Below are 14307 nucleotides of genomic sequence, written 5' to 3' on the forward strand. Positions count from 1 at the left end.
GGACATTACCCCTGGTCCTGCATAGAGGTGGCCAATTCCTCTGCACGCCTTCATGCAGAGCGGTTATGTGCACAGCACCAGGAAGGGCCCTTAAAGGGAAGTAGAGCCATGCGTAGCCCCAGTAAATATCTTGGGAGGCATGCTGGGAGTGCCACGAAATGCATTGCCAGGAAATTCAGGGCCGACAAAAGGAAGTGGGTTTTTCACATAGTGCATAATTAATGTGTGGAATTATCTGCCACGGGAGGTGGTGATGGCAGGCTATAAAGCTTGGATGGCTTTATAAGGGGCTTAGACAGATTGGTGGAGGACAGGTCTGTCGCTGACTACTAGTCCTGATTAGACTTGGAAGAGAATATTCTCCTGCATTATTTAGAATAGGAGAGAATATTTCAGAGAATTATTCGACCCATTGGTTTGCATTTGGATGGCAGACTGCAATTGAGCACTGTCTTCGGTTCTGTAAGGTATGCCCCTTAGGGGATGGGGCTGTTAACTCCATGGCAGAATGCCTGCTTTGTGTGCAGGAAGTCCCAGGATGGGACAGTTCTACCCATTTTATTCAATGCATCGGACAATATTATTTTACAAGGCTAGTCCTGATGGAAGGGTGGTTAATAGATACATATATCTATCTGAAAGGCCACACTTGGGATTTTTTCTTCTTCTTCTAAAAAATAGCAAACAAACAAACAAACAAACAAGGCTGTAGCTATTTCCAATGATGCCCCTGTAGGGTCGCCAATCCTGGCTGAAGCTATTCCTGAAGATTCTCTACCACGTACCACCCCAATATTCCCCCCACCCTCAATATCAAGCTCTTTAAATCTCCAGGCTGGCTCTCAGTAGGATCAGATGGATGATGTTCCTAGAGACCCCTGGCCAGCCCTGCCAGCAATATGCCTACACTCAAATTCAAATCCTACAGGAAAGGGCTTCTATTAGGGTCAGGAGTGGGTAGAGTGAGGGATTTGTTTATTTTTTTACAATCCTACGCAGCTCTGTTGCTGGCTCTCTCCTGCACATCAGCCCTGTCTGGGCTAAACTGTTGTGATCCAAAGACAGCTGCATGGTCCTTATCCCAAATTCCAGCCCAAAACCTTGGACCAAAACTGAGGGATATACAGAAGGTCCTTTTGTTTGTTGTTCGTGACCTACACAGCTGCCTTTGGGCTACCAAACTCTACCCTAACCAGAGACAGAAACAACACAGAATGATGAACGGGGGATGCACTGCCTTGAGATCATGTCCCCCCACTCTTCGGGTCCGGCTTCAGGAACAGAAGAGGTTAAGAGGTGACCTTGTCCATGTGGATCTTTTCTCCTAGCTTCCCCCACCCCCCGCCGCCCTTTTGATTTTTTGATTTTTCCCGTTGGAGATCAGAATAAATTGGGGAGGAGAGTGGTGGGATTATTGGTCTCTCTGTTTTGCTGATCTGTGAACTTCTTTCTTCCGGACAACATGTTCGGAGTTGAGGAGGTGGGCAGGCTGGGACGGGGGTGGTGGTGGGGGAACTGTAGAAATGTGGGCCTCCAGCGTGGAGTGCCGAGGACTCAGCAAAGGCCAAGAATGCTTGCAGCATATGGGGAGAAAAGAGGGCCAGCAACGTGCAAGCTTGGACAGATGTGCTGAGGAAAGAGGGTGGGGTCAACAGAGTTCCCCTTTCGATCAGCATGGAGGGCAGCCAGTCCAGCAGAATAGACCCTTTTCTGGACCTCAACAGTTAGGGAGAACCCCTGAGGCTCTCTTGGCCATAAAGTAACAGAGAGAGAGAGAGAGGGAGAGAGCGCACAGAATACTTCAGCAGCAATCAGAACCCAGGAGACGCAGAGCTTTTCTCTTAATTCAGAGCATATTTCAGGCTCTGACACACGAACAAAAAAAATAAAAAACCTGGTGGGGGGAAGGAGGAATGGGGGAGAATCTAACGAAACGTTTGTAAAGGGAGAGCATAAGCATGCAGCAGATTGCTCTGGTGAAGTGTGTCAGGAACAGGAGAGCGTCAGAGAAAGGCCTCGACCCCCCTCGAACCTTGTAAGGATCCTCAAGTCAGCCTCGGGTGAAAAATAAAGGGGAAACTAGAACTGAGATTTTTTTAATTAAAAAAAAACCCTCCCATTTCTTCATCTCAGGATTTCAGCCGTTTTGGGCGGTGGGCGAGATGGGGGTGAAACTGGAGCCCTCTAGGGGCAGCGCTGAGTTCTGAAGCCCCCTCCCAGAATGATTCCCCACCAGGGCTGCACAACTTTGGCCCTTCTGCAGAGCTTGGGTTCCACCTCCCATCATCGCTGGCAACTAGCCACTGTGGCTAGGGATGATGGAAGCCATAGGCCAGCAACATCTGGTCGGCCAAAGTTGTGCATGCTATCATGTAGGGATAATGTGGATGCTTTGAAACTGGTGGCAGTGTGTGAGGGGGCGGGATCGTGAGGGAGGATGTTTGGGTGAAACTTTCACTCCTGAGCATGCCCAACCAACCTTCAAACACGAGCCTTAGGGAAACTGAGGACTCTTCGAAGAGGATCAAACATGGATGCTTAAAGTTAAATTCAGTAGTATTCAAGTGTCTCTGGTAGTGCTGGTGGCTATAACAGTAACAGTATGTCATGAACGTAGGTGCTGCTTTATACAAGAACATACAAAAGTCACAAAAACGATGTCCCTGTTCTTACACAGGAACATAGGAAGCTGCCATATACTGAGTCAGACCATTGGTCTATCTAGCTCTTCACTTGTCTTCACAGTAAGAATACTTGTCTTCACAGTATTGTCTTCACAGACTGGCAGCGGCTTCTCCAAGGTTGCAGGCAGGCCTCTCTCTCAGCCCTGTCTTGGAGATGCTGCCAGGGAGGGAACTTTGAGCCTAGATGCTCTTCCCAGAGCGGCTCCATCCCCGAGGGGAATCTCTTCCAGTGCTCACACTTCTAGTCTCCCATTCAGATGCAACCAGGGTGGACCCTGCTTAGCAAAGGGGACAAGTCATGCCTGCTACCACAAGACTGGACACAGGGAAAAATCTCCCCCCCCCATATCTATCCCACCTTTATGAACACAGGGAGCTGCCTTATTCAGACCATTGGTCCATCTAACTCAGTATTGCCGATACTGACTGGCAGCAGCAATCTAAGGTTTTAGGCAGGGAGATTGCCTAAAACCAGCCCGACCTGGAGATGCTGCCAGGGAGTGAACCTGGGACTTTCTGCTAGGGGTGTGCATGGAACCATGGCAGGGAGGCTAGAAGGTGGCGGGGGTCTATCTTTAAGAGCCGGGGAGGGTGCACTTACCCCTCCCTCCACTTTCCCCCCACTGGCGTCCATGGAGGCAGCAGCCTCCAAATGGGCCACCACACAAGGCAGGCCTGCAATGGGCTGAAGACTGCCCAAACCGGGAACTGCGGAGACCCTGTCTTGGAGAAGCTCCTGGAGGGGGTGAGTTAAAAAAAAAAAAGTAAAGATTTTTTTTTTAAAAAATCAATCTTCACACACACACACACACACACCCCCCGAATATTCAGGGGGGTGGGGTGGTTTGGTCCGATACCAAACTGAACCAGGGGGGTTGAGTTCGATATCAGACTGTCGGACGATTCGAACCTATTTGACATCAAACCGGTTTGCACATCCCTGGTGGAGAACAGTGTTCACTTCAGTTAGAGAAGTTTTTCTTTGCAATGCTATGCAAAGAACATGCCTGTATAAGGAAAAAGGGGATAAAATTAAATGATCTTTTCAAGGTCCCCCCCACCCTCCATTTTTCCCCACAAGATAATGCTTATATCCTCATACCTCTGAGCATCCTCAGCTGCAGTAGCCTTTGCTTGGGGATCATGGGAGTTGTAGTATCGGGGAATGCCGGTTAGAGGGAACATTGCTCCTGAAGTTGAGCAGAAATGTTCCCTCTAACAGGCATTCCCAGATACTACAACTCCCATGATCCCCAAGCAAAGGCTATTGCAGCTGAGGATGCTGGGAGTTGTAGTCAATGAAATCTGGGAATACCTGTTAGAGGGAACACTGGTCAGGAAGAAAAGATAGCACCGTCCATGAGCGCTGATCTTCATATAATTATGTTATCAAGTTGGGGTCTGTGACGAAGGGTAGTTTCACAGCAATCCTCCTCTGTTTTCACACATGAAAACAGTTCCCCATGTCTGCTAACAATCTTGTGCAGCCTTTCCAGAACCTTTAACGCCGACACCTCTTTAACCGCGAAACTATTCAAATGTCTGTCTCCTTTGGAGACAACCCATTCATGTTGACATCAAAGCAACATCACATGATTTTGGCAGCCTTCATTGTTTATGGGGGATTTGGGGGTTTTCTCCACCCCACACTTGCCAGCACAGACACCTTGCCTGTACCTTTATAGCTCTCTGCAGCCTCATATTTCGTCCCTCGTTTCTCTCGTTAGATCCCTGCCTGTGACCTCCAATCCTTCCCTCACAGCAAACGAAAAGCTTTCCTGCTGCTGCCTTCAGCAACCCCATCCCTTTCCCATGTAGCTCCCACTGCATAAAACTCTGCTCCTAAACATGTATATGATTTCTGCTTCTTCCTTCCGTTCCTTCCTCAAAACCTGCCTTTTCCATGAGGCCTTGGTTTCACTCCTTAACCATAACATCCAGCTGTGATCCATTCTTCTCCAGCTCTAACAAGGATAGTTCTAACTCCCCAGTTTCTGCCCCAGGAAACCACCGTCCTCAGACATGCGAATTGCTAAAGGATTCATCATTTCTCTTACCCAGGCTCTCTAGGCATTAAATCTTTGACTAAGGAATGGATATTTCTTGTCTCCCATGCTTGCTTGCTTGCATGCTTGCTTATTTATTTATTTATTTATTTATTTATTTATTTATTTATTTATTTAAATTATTTAAATTATCAGATAAATAAATGCTGCCATTCTTCATAGATGAACTCATGGCAGCTCCCAACCAAATTCATTTAAGAAAAAAACACACCCAATAAAATGCAACCTCTAAAATCACAGAAAAGCAGGATAAAGCAATTATTAAAGCAGGGCAGACCCAGAGAAATGTACAGAGTTAGGGGAAGGACTGCCAGAATGAAAAAACCTTCCATTTGCATGTAAAATTAAACAGGAAGGGGACAAGCCTAAGATCAAGGGGCAGGGAGTTGCAAAGATCCAGGGCCACAACTGAGAAGGCTCGCCCACGTACTGAAGGCTCGCCCCAGTTGCTATGTCATACATTTGTTTTCTACTACATTTGACCGTTGGTCCGTCTACCTCAGTATAGTCTCCGTAGCTCTTTACATAGCTTCTCCAGGGTTTCTGACGGGGGGTCTTGCCAAGCCTTACTTAGCGATATCAGGAATTGAACCTGTGATCTACTACATGCAGAACAAGTAGTGTTACATGTGCTACAGGAAGATCCATCTTATTTATTTATTATTTCTCTGTTTAAACTGCCCTGAGCCATTTTTGGAAGGGCGGTATAGAAACTGAATTACTACTACTACTACTACTACTACTACTACTAATAATAATAATAATAAATTCAGCCCTATCTCCATTCTTCTGTCCTCCTTCAGGCATTGCCACAATCTCTTCCCAGACAAGGGCCAGGGATTCCCCCAGACCCTGGACAGGTCTTAGGGCAGCAGGTCAGGACCATGGCCAGAGCTGATCAGTAGAATGCAGAAGCTGGATAGTATGGCAACAGAAGGGAACGTTGCTCCAGCAGCATCTCTTAGCAGACCGCTGGGTTTTGTAGCCTGCTGCACAGGCAAGGTGATGGGGAGGAGAGCCAATCTTGTGGTAGGGAGCATGGGTTGTCTCATTTACAGGGTCCCCATAGGAACTGGGGGTCAACGTAGGAAGTTTCATTCTACAGACTCAGTCGTGGGTCCATCTAGCTCAGGAAGGTATACACTGACTGGGAACAGCTCTCCAAGGTTTCAGGCAGGGGTCTCTCCCAGTCCTACCTGGAGATGCTGCCAGGGAGTGAATCTGGGACCTTCTGCATGCAAAGCAGATGCTCGTCCATTGAGCTATGGCCCCATCCCATAAGGGGAATATCTTACAGCACTCCCATGTAGTCTCCCATGCAAATGCAAACCAGGTTGTACTCTGCTTAGCAAAGGGACAATTCATGCTCGCTACTGTAAGACTGGCTCTTCACCCCATAGACCAATCCATAGTCTGGGGTTTCAAATGACTTGATTATCAAGCCAGAGGTTGCCAGTTCGAATCCCCACTGGTAAGTTTCCCAGACTATGGGAAACGCCTCTATCAGGCAGCAACAATCTAGGAAGGTGCTGAAAGGGATCATCTCATACTGTGAGGAAGGAAGCAATGGTCAACCCCTCCTGTATTCTGCCAAAGACAACCACAGGGCTCTGTGGGTGCCAGGAGTCGACACTGACTCGACGGCACCCTTTACCTTTACCTTTACCTTTACCTTTACCTTTACCACAAGACCAGCTCTTCTCCCTAAACCTTTAATGTCACAAGTATATTCTGTGTGGAGGATCCATACTTATGCTCATTATAAACAGAAGTTTCCAGTTCTATTTATTTTATACTACAACAACAAAAAAGGAATTTAAAAAATAGAAATTTAATCCTGTCCCCCAAAACCACAAACAGCCTTTCCCGTTCTCCCTAGCATTAAGGGATATTTCTGAGTCTATGCTTTCCATTCTCTCTTCCCCCACTCTTTCGACACCACAAGCTGGAAATTGGTCTTGGCCTCATGCCAAGGCTCATCTAGCCAAGCATTTAAAATTATTGTTGCCCATTCCCTGTGGGCCAATAGGAAGCTCAGCTGTGATTCCGGCAAACAGCTAGATGATGATGATGATGATTATGATGATAGGAGGGGTAGTAGTAGTAGTAACAACAACAAAAAACAAACAAACAAGAAATAAAAGAGTCCATTTGCCAGCCCTTCTCTTTCTCAGTTTTCATGGCATTGTAAAGATTAGGAAGAGGCAAGCTAGACTTTGGTGAGATTCCAAAAGATGCTGACCCAAGTAATAATGAGCGTGACAGGGGAAGCCAGGAGTCTCACCCAGCAAGTCCGCTCAGGAGCTAGCACCCGCAAAGGCTACCATTACCAAATAAAGTCATTTGGGGGACTTGGGAGGGCCGCTGGTCTTGCAGTAGTGAGTAGGTCTGCCCTGGTTTGCATGTGGGTGGTGGTACATGTGAGCACTGTAAGATATTCTGCTTAGGAGATGGGGTCATGGCTCAGTGGCAGAACGTCTGCTTTGCATGCAGAAGGTTGCAGGTTCTTCAGTCTCTGGCAGCATCTCCAGGTAAGGCTGGGAGAGAGTCCTGCCTGAAACCTTGGAGAACCGCTGCCAGTCTGGGTGGAGAATCCTGATCCAGCTGGATGTATTTAAGGACATATTTAAGTACATACTTTTCGGTGCATTTATGCGTCAGCTTACAGGGTAACAAATATATGAATATCTAGTTCTTAGCCAAAATAGACCCTCATTTTCTCCATCATAGTCTCATGCAGAAAATGAGGCGGGGGTCGGAGGCAATTTCAGCGAGATCTCAGGAAGGCCTGAGAAACTCTGAGATCTCTCTGAGCCTACTGGCAGCTGCCAATATCATGTCTAATGCTTCCACCATCACCTGCGTAAACCATAAATTAAAAAAGAAAGACATATTCAAGGATGTTCAAGGTGGCAAGAAATTGGGGGTTTTCTAGGCTAAGACCCTACTCAATGCATCCCTGCCCAGCCTCTGTTTGAAAAGTACCTCTGGCTACAGAGGTCCTCACCCTGCAGAGAGTGGAAAACAGACTGTTCCACAGCTGAACAGCTCCTAAAGTGTGCCGTCAAATGGATTTCGACTCCCGGTGCCCACAGAGCCCTGTGGTTGTCTTAATGTCTTTGGTAGAATACAAGAGGGGTTTACCATTGCCACCTTCCATGCAGTCTGAGATGATGCCTTTCAGAATCTTCCTATTTTGCTGCTGCCCGATATAGTACCAGTGGGGATTCGAACTGGCAACCTTCTGCTTGTTAGTCGAGCATTTCCCCACTGCACCACTTAAGGTGCATGAACAGCTCCTACAGTTAGGAAATTCATCTGCAAGTACAGCCTGAATCTGCTTCCTTGTAAATTCAGCCCATTGTTAACCAGGTATATCAGACAACAAGTCCACTCCATCTTCTATAACAATGTAAGAACAGCCCTGCTGGATCAAGCCCAAGGAAGCCCATCTAGTCCAGCATCCTGTTTCCTACAGTGGCCCACCAGATGCCGCTGGGAAGCCCACAGGCAAGAGATGAAGGCATGCCCTCTCTCCTGCTGTTGCTCCCCTGCAACTGGTATTTGGAGGCATCTTGCCTCTGAGGCTGGCGGTTCCTGTGACAACCCTTCAGATACATGAATACTCAGCTATCGCATCTTCTTTGATCCTTCTTTTCTGAACCCAGCTCCTTCAACATAGCTTTCCAGACTCCTCACCATCTTTGTTATCCTCCTCTGAACTCATTCCAGTTTATCAATGCCCTTCTTTAAAACGCGGTGCCCAAAACGGGACACCAGTATTCAAAGTGAAGTCCAGCCAATGCAGAATGGAGTGCAGTGCATGTTTCCTCATGATCTGGACGCTTTGCCTCTGTTAATGAATGAGATTGCATTCGCTTTTTTAGCAGCTGCATCACACTGCTGGCTGACATTCAAGCTGAGGTCCACTAGGCATCTAGATCCTCTCACATGTCCTGCAGCCAAGCCAAATCTGCTCCGTCCTATATTTATGCATTTGATTCTTCTTACCTGAATGCAGGACTTTGCACTTATCTCTACTGTGTTTCACCTTGTTGGTTTAAGCCGATATTCAAGCTCGTCAAGATCAACTTGATCCCAAGACAAAGTTCATAAGTCATGAGTCATTCAATGCTGCTGTTGACCCGGCCTGAACAGGAAACCTTCATAGTCCTTCCTTCCTGGTCAGGAGGAACCAGTGGCTAGCCTGGGCAGATGAAGTCATTTCTGGAGACCAGGAACTGAATTTTGCTTAGGAAACACCCCAGCCTGTAGCCTTGGTGTTTCACCATGTGGGGCAATAGTCCACAGACCCATGGTTTTCCAGCCGCTGTCCATGGTTGATGTTTCCTGCAGAGACTTCATATCCAGATCCACTTTTCCAAAGCAATGTTATTACGGCATGCACAGCCCCCAATGTTTTCCAACAGCAAGCCCAATGCCGTCTGTTTACTGTTTAAAAATCAATACAAATTAGTGGGGATGGTGATTCATTTGTATCGGATATTCTTTGGACAGTGCATTGTGTTCCTAAATCTTGAACTAATTTGATATGATTCCTCTTGGTATAAAATATTAACCCCACAACATGACATCCTCTTACAATGCAGTAGTTCATCTGATGAAGTATGCCTTGTGTTTATCCATGGCCATTCTTGTTCAGTTAAATTCAGGAGTGATAATTACCCATGTGTGGGTCTTCTTTCCTCTGCTGGATTAAGAGGTCTCCATTCCACTCACCCTCACGGGGTCGCAGGAACCTGTCTCAGAATCTTTAAAGCTTCAAGCACCAAAACCTCTCTCAGTTTAGGATTAACCTTTGGGATGCTTCTATTTCCATGTCGACACCTATGTCATTGCCCCATTTAAAGGAAGATCCTCAACTGGTTGGAAAACCCGGTGGAAAAACAGACATTTCCCTTGTCCTATGGAAAGTAAAATGGCCATGGACAGGTGATATTTTTGTTTGCTCGTGAATCATATCTCGTAGGAGGTGTTCCTTTTCCTCCTGCCACATTTCCAACCTTCTCTAACTTCTCCAGCATTCCCAGGAGCCCAAAGACCCTGTTGGAAGTCAAATATACCATAAGTGCTTCATTGTGCTATGTTAAGAGGAAAGCAAAATAGTTATGCCCAGGAGCAAGCGAAGCTGATATTCCTCTGCCCTTTTCCATCCTGCCTTGTGTTTTGATAGCATATTCGATCTCATAATTTCCCCCACTTCCTTCTGATGAACTTACTGTTTATGAAAGTCAGTTCTTGCAAAGCATCGCATGCAGCAAGCCAATTCATAGGGACGGGAGACCAGAAATGGAATTTGAAAATATACCCCATCACATAAAGAGAGGGAGCACCTACGTGGAAAGAAAAAAGAGATGGAGAGCTCATCATTCGCATCCATCATACACATCCATCATGAGCCAACGAGGCGAAAGGTAGCAGTCGGCAGTTGCATGGAAATCCAGTGGATCCCTACACGGGTGGAGTTTAGAGAAGCATCTTCCTGGGGTGGGGTGGATCTCTTTCATTCAAGATCCAAAGAGCTTAATGGCGGCTTGGCTTGAAGATTCCAGTTTGCTTCTTTCTCCATTTGGCTAGCAACGTAAATATGGGATTTAATGGTCAGCCCCTGGATGAGATACAGCCCTATAAATTCGGTCTCCTGCCTGCAAAGGAGGTGCTTTTCCATAAAGCTATTCTGAGAAGACAGAGATCCAGTAAACTGAGCTCAGCTGTATTACTGGAGGAGATATATCTACAAATTTATTACTGGAAATAGCATTAGGCTGAGAGACCTGACGAAGCCGCCTGCCACCCAAACTCATCAGTGATTGAAGAAGTGGATTCAGACCCACGTAAATCCAGCTTCAGTCTCAGCAGAACTAGATGAGGCTGGAGGGTTGATCACAGATTTCCCAAAGTCTTTTTCAAAGCCTAATTGCAACTCAGTGTGTGTGTGTATGTGTGTGTGGGGGGGAGGGGGTTAATTGGATTGGGGACATAAGAAGCCGCCTTATACTCACTGAGGTCATCTGGGGACCATCGTGGCAAAGCACAGGAACATAAGAAGGAAGCTGATGTCTACCGAGTCAGACCCTTGGTCCATCTAGTTCAGTGTTTCCTACACTGACTGGCAGCAGCTCTCCAAGGATTCAGGCTGGAGTCTCATTTGAACCTGAGAACAGCCCTGCTGGATCAGGCCCAAGGTCTATCTAGTCCAGCATCCTGTTTCCCACAGTGGCCCACCAGATGCCTCTGGGAAGCCCACAAGCAGGAGGGGAGGGCATGCCCTCTCTCCGGCTGCTGCTCCCCTGCAACTAGGATTGAGAGGCATCCTGCTTCTGAGGCTGGAGGTGGCCTATAGCCACCAGACTAGTAGCCATTGATAGACCTGGAACCTGGAGCCTTCTGCATGCAGAGGTGATACTCTGCCACTGAGCTATGGACCCATTCCCTGAGGGGAAATATCTTGTAGCAGGCAGGGCTCACATGTACTAGTCACCCATCCAAATGCAAACCAGAGCTGACCTTGTTTAGAAAAGGGGACAATTCATGCTGGCTACTTTATGACCATCCTTCACCCGTGTGGCATCTCCATGATTAAAATGCCCCCCGCTGAAGCTGCTAATATACTCACTGGGGGAAAGAGACAGGTACAATATGGATACTTGTCCTTTCTATCCACCAGTGGGGTTATAACCTCTACCTGGCTGAGCTTGGGACTCCACTGAGGCAGGAATCTGGCAGGGACACAGCAAGCTTCAAGGAAAGCTCTGCAGAAAAGGGCCCCAAGACTTTGCATAGGACCAGGCAAGAGGGCCGGCTGCAGCAGCATGTGAAGGATGTTGCTCCAGCACAGGGCTGCTCAGCTTTGCCCCTCCTGCAGATGTTGGCCTACTACTGCCATAATCCCTGGCTATTGGCCAGTGTGGATGGGGATTATTTATTTATTTATTTATTTATTTATTTATTTATTTATTTATTTATCTATTTATTTATTTATTTATTGTTAAATTTATATACCAGCTTTCATTAAAAACAATACCAAGGCACTTTTTTTAAAACAAAAGTTTTAAAAAACTGCAATCCCAATGGCCATCGCCTTGCCTCGCTTCCATCAGGATTCCTGGTATTGGATTCTATGCTCACTACTGCCTCCAGTGGAGACCAGGCTCAAACTGTCATAATTTGGACACAGGATGCGAAGACCCAGCTCCCTTGAGAAGTCCATAATGCTGGGGAAAGTTGAAGGCAAGATAAGAAGAGGACGACCAGCTGCAAGGTGGATGGACTCAATTACAACAGCAATGAATGCACTACTGAGAGACCTTCAAGGCCAAGCTGAAGACAGATTATCCTGGAGAGAATCTCTCTATGTGGTCGCTAAGAGTCGACACTGACTTGATGGCACTTAATCAATCAATCAATCAATCAATCAATCATTGGTCCTAACACCTGTCTAATGTCTGATCCTCTGGCTCCTGGCCACTACTCGCCTCTGACCCTTGGAGTGCTCCTGATTTCTGACTTCCATCTGACCCTCCTGGGTCTTGCCTGCCTATCTGGCTTCACCCCAATGAGCTCCTAATTCTCCCAATCCTGTACTCCCTAGGACTAGTGTTCCCTCTAAGGCAGGCCTGCTCGACTTAGGCCCTCCCGCTATTTTTGGACTACCATAATCCCCAGGCGCAGTGGCCAATAGCCAGGGATTGTGGGAGTTGTAGGCCAACATCTGCAGGAGGGCCAGAGTTGAGCAGCCTTGCTCTAAGGCGTGCGCATGTGTGCGCACTCACACATTTTTGGATGTCTGCTCAGTTAATTTTAGATCCTGCTCAGGTCGAATCAGGAAGGCCCCACTCTGAGTCCATGTGTGCACACACCGCTGTGATACTGCTGCCCAGAAACAAACTCATTCCGCACACAGATGGGTGGGGGGGAAGAATACAAAGAGAACACTGCTAGTGACTGCTGCCTACAGCTCAGCTACCTAAAAACCTCACAGGTCCTTGGCTACAGAAGAGCACATGGAGATGGCAAATGGTATACCTGGCCTACGGGCTGACCTTTGTCATTCCGGACCCAAAGCTGGAACTTGGAACACCCATGACCATGGGCCACTGTGGGGCGGGTAGGAGCCCAGGAGCTGAACCTACACAGAGAGGGAATGTGTCACGGTGGTATGAGCCGGGTTTGAGGACAATGGCTCTGACTCACTGGCTAGAAACATTGGGCTGTACGTATTTAAAGTGAGGCCCCATTGGAGAAATAATGATCTGGAGAGGGCAGGGGAGATTCTGAGAGTGGCTGGGTTGGTAATGGAAGAAAAAACCTCAGTGAACACAGCTCTGGTCCTTCTCCGGATGATGTCATCGTTTGTCAAACTAATAACATTTAACAATGTGGCAAAGAGGGAGACAGGGAGAGTGCATCAGACCACGGAGGAAAATATATCTACTTCCATCGAACAACTCAGTTCAAAAGTACAGTGGATACTCAGGGAAAGAAATTCCGATCCTTAGGAACATAAGAACATAGGAAACTGCCATATACTGAGTCAGACCATTGGTCTATCTAGCTCAGCATTGTGTTCACAGACTGGCAGTGGCTTCTCCAAGGTTGCAGGCAGGAATCTCTCTCAGCCCTGTCTTGGAGATGCTGCCAGGGAGGGAACTTGGAACCTTCTGCTCTTCCCAGAGCAGCTTCATCCCCTGAGGGGAATATCTTGTAGTGCTCACACATCAAGTCTCCCATTCATATGCAACCAGGGCAGACCCTGCTTAGCTAAAGGGACAAGTCATGCTTGCGACCACAAGACCAGCTCTCCTCTCCATCAATCCTTGATTGAGATGAGCTATAGCTCCTATGTCCTTGGAGATGGGGCCATAGCTCAGTAGAAGAGTGTCTGCCTTGCATGCAGAAGGTCCCAGGTTCAATCCCTGGCAGCATCTCCAGGTAGGGCTGGGAGAGACTCCGGCCTGAAACCTCAGAGCATTGCTGCCAGTCAGAGTAGACAATGCTGAGCTAGATGGACCAAGGGTCTGACTTTGCATACAGCAGATTTGTATTTTCATCTATATATGTTCTGGCTGCATAACAACCCTGGGAGACAAGTAAGGCTGAGAGATGGTGACTGGTCACCCAAGGTCACCCAATGATCATGGGATATAGTGGTGAAATTGTCAGATGAGGAATGGGGGACTTAGGTTCAAACCCCTCCTCACCCATGAAGCTCAAGAGATGAGCTGGGTATATTTTTAGAATTTCAATACAGTATATCTCGTCCGAATCTACCACACAGTGTAGCACTGGTGGAAAACCTATTCAGCCTTCAGAGCCCCTTGGTTAAAGTATTGGACTAACACTAGTAGGAACAGAGACACCCATGTTCAAATCCCTATTCATCCATGGAAGTCACTGGGTGACTCTGATCACCTCTCTCTCTCTCTCTCTCTCTCAGCCTAACCTACCTCAGTGGGTGGTTGTTGTGAGGATAAAAATAACCATGTACACCACTCTGGACTCCTTAGAGGAAGAGAAGGACACACACATGCACGCAC

This window comes from Hemicordylus capensis, chromosome 17 (assembly GCF_027244095.1).
Source record: "Hemicordylus capensis ecotype Gifberg chromosome 17, rHemCap1.1.pri, whole genome shotgun sequence".
NCBI classification, from domain to species: Eukaryota; Metazoa; Chordata; class Lepidosauria; order Squamata; family Cordylidae; genus Hemicordylus; species Hemicordylus capensis.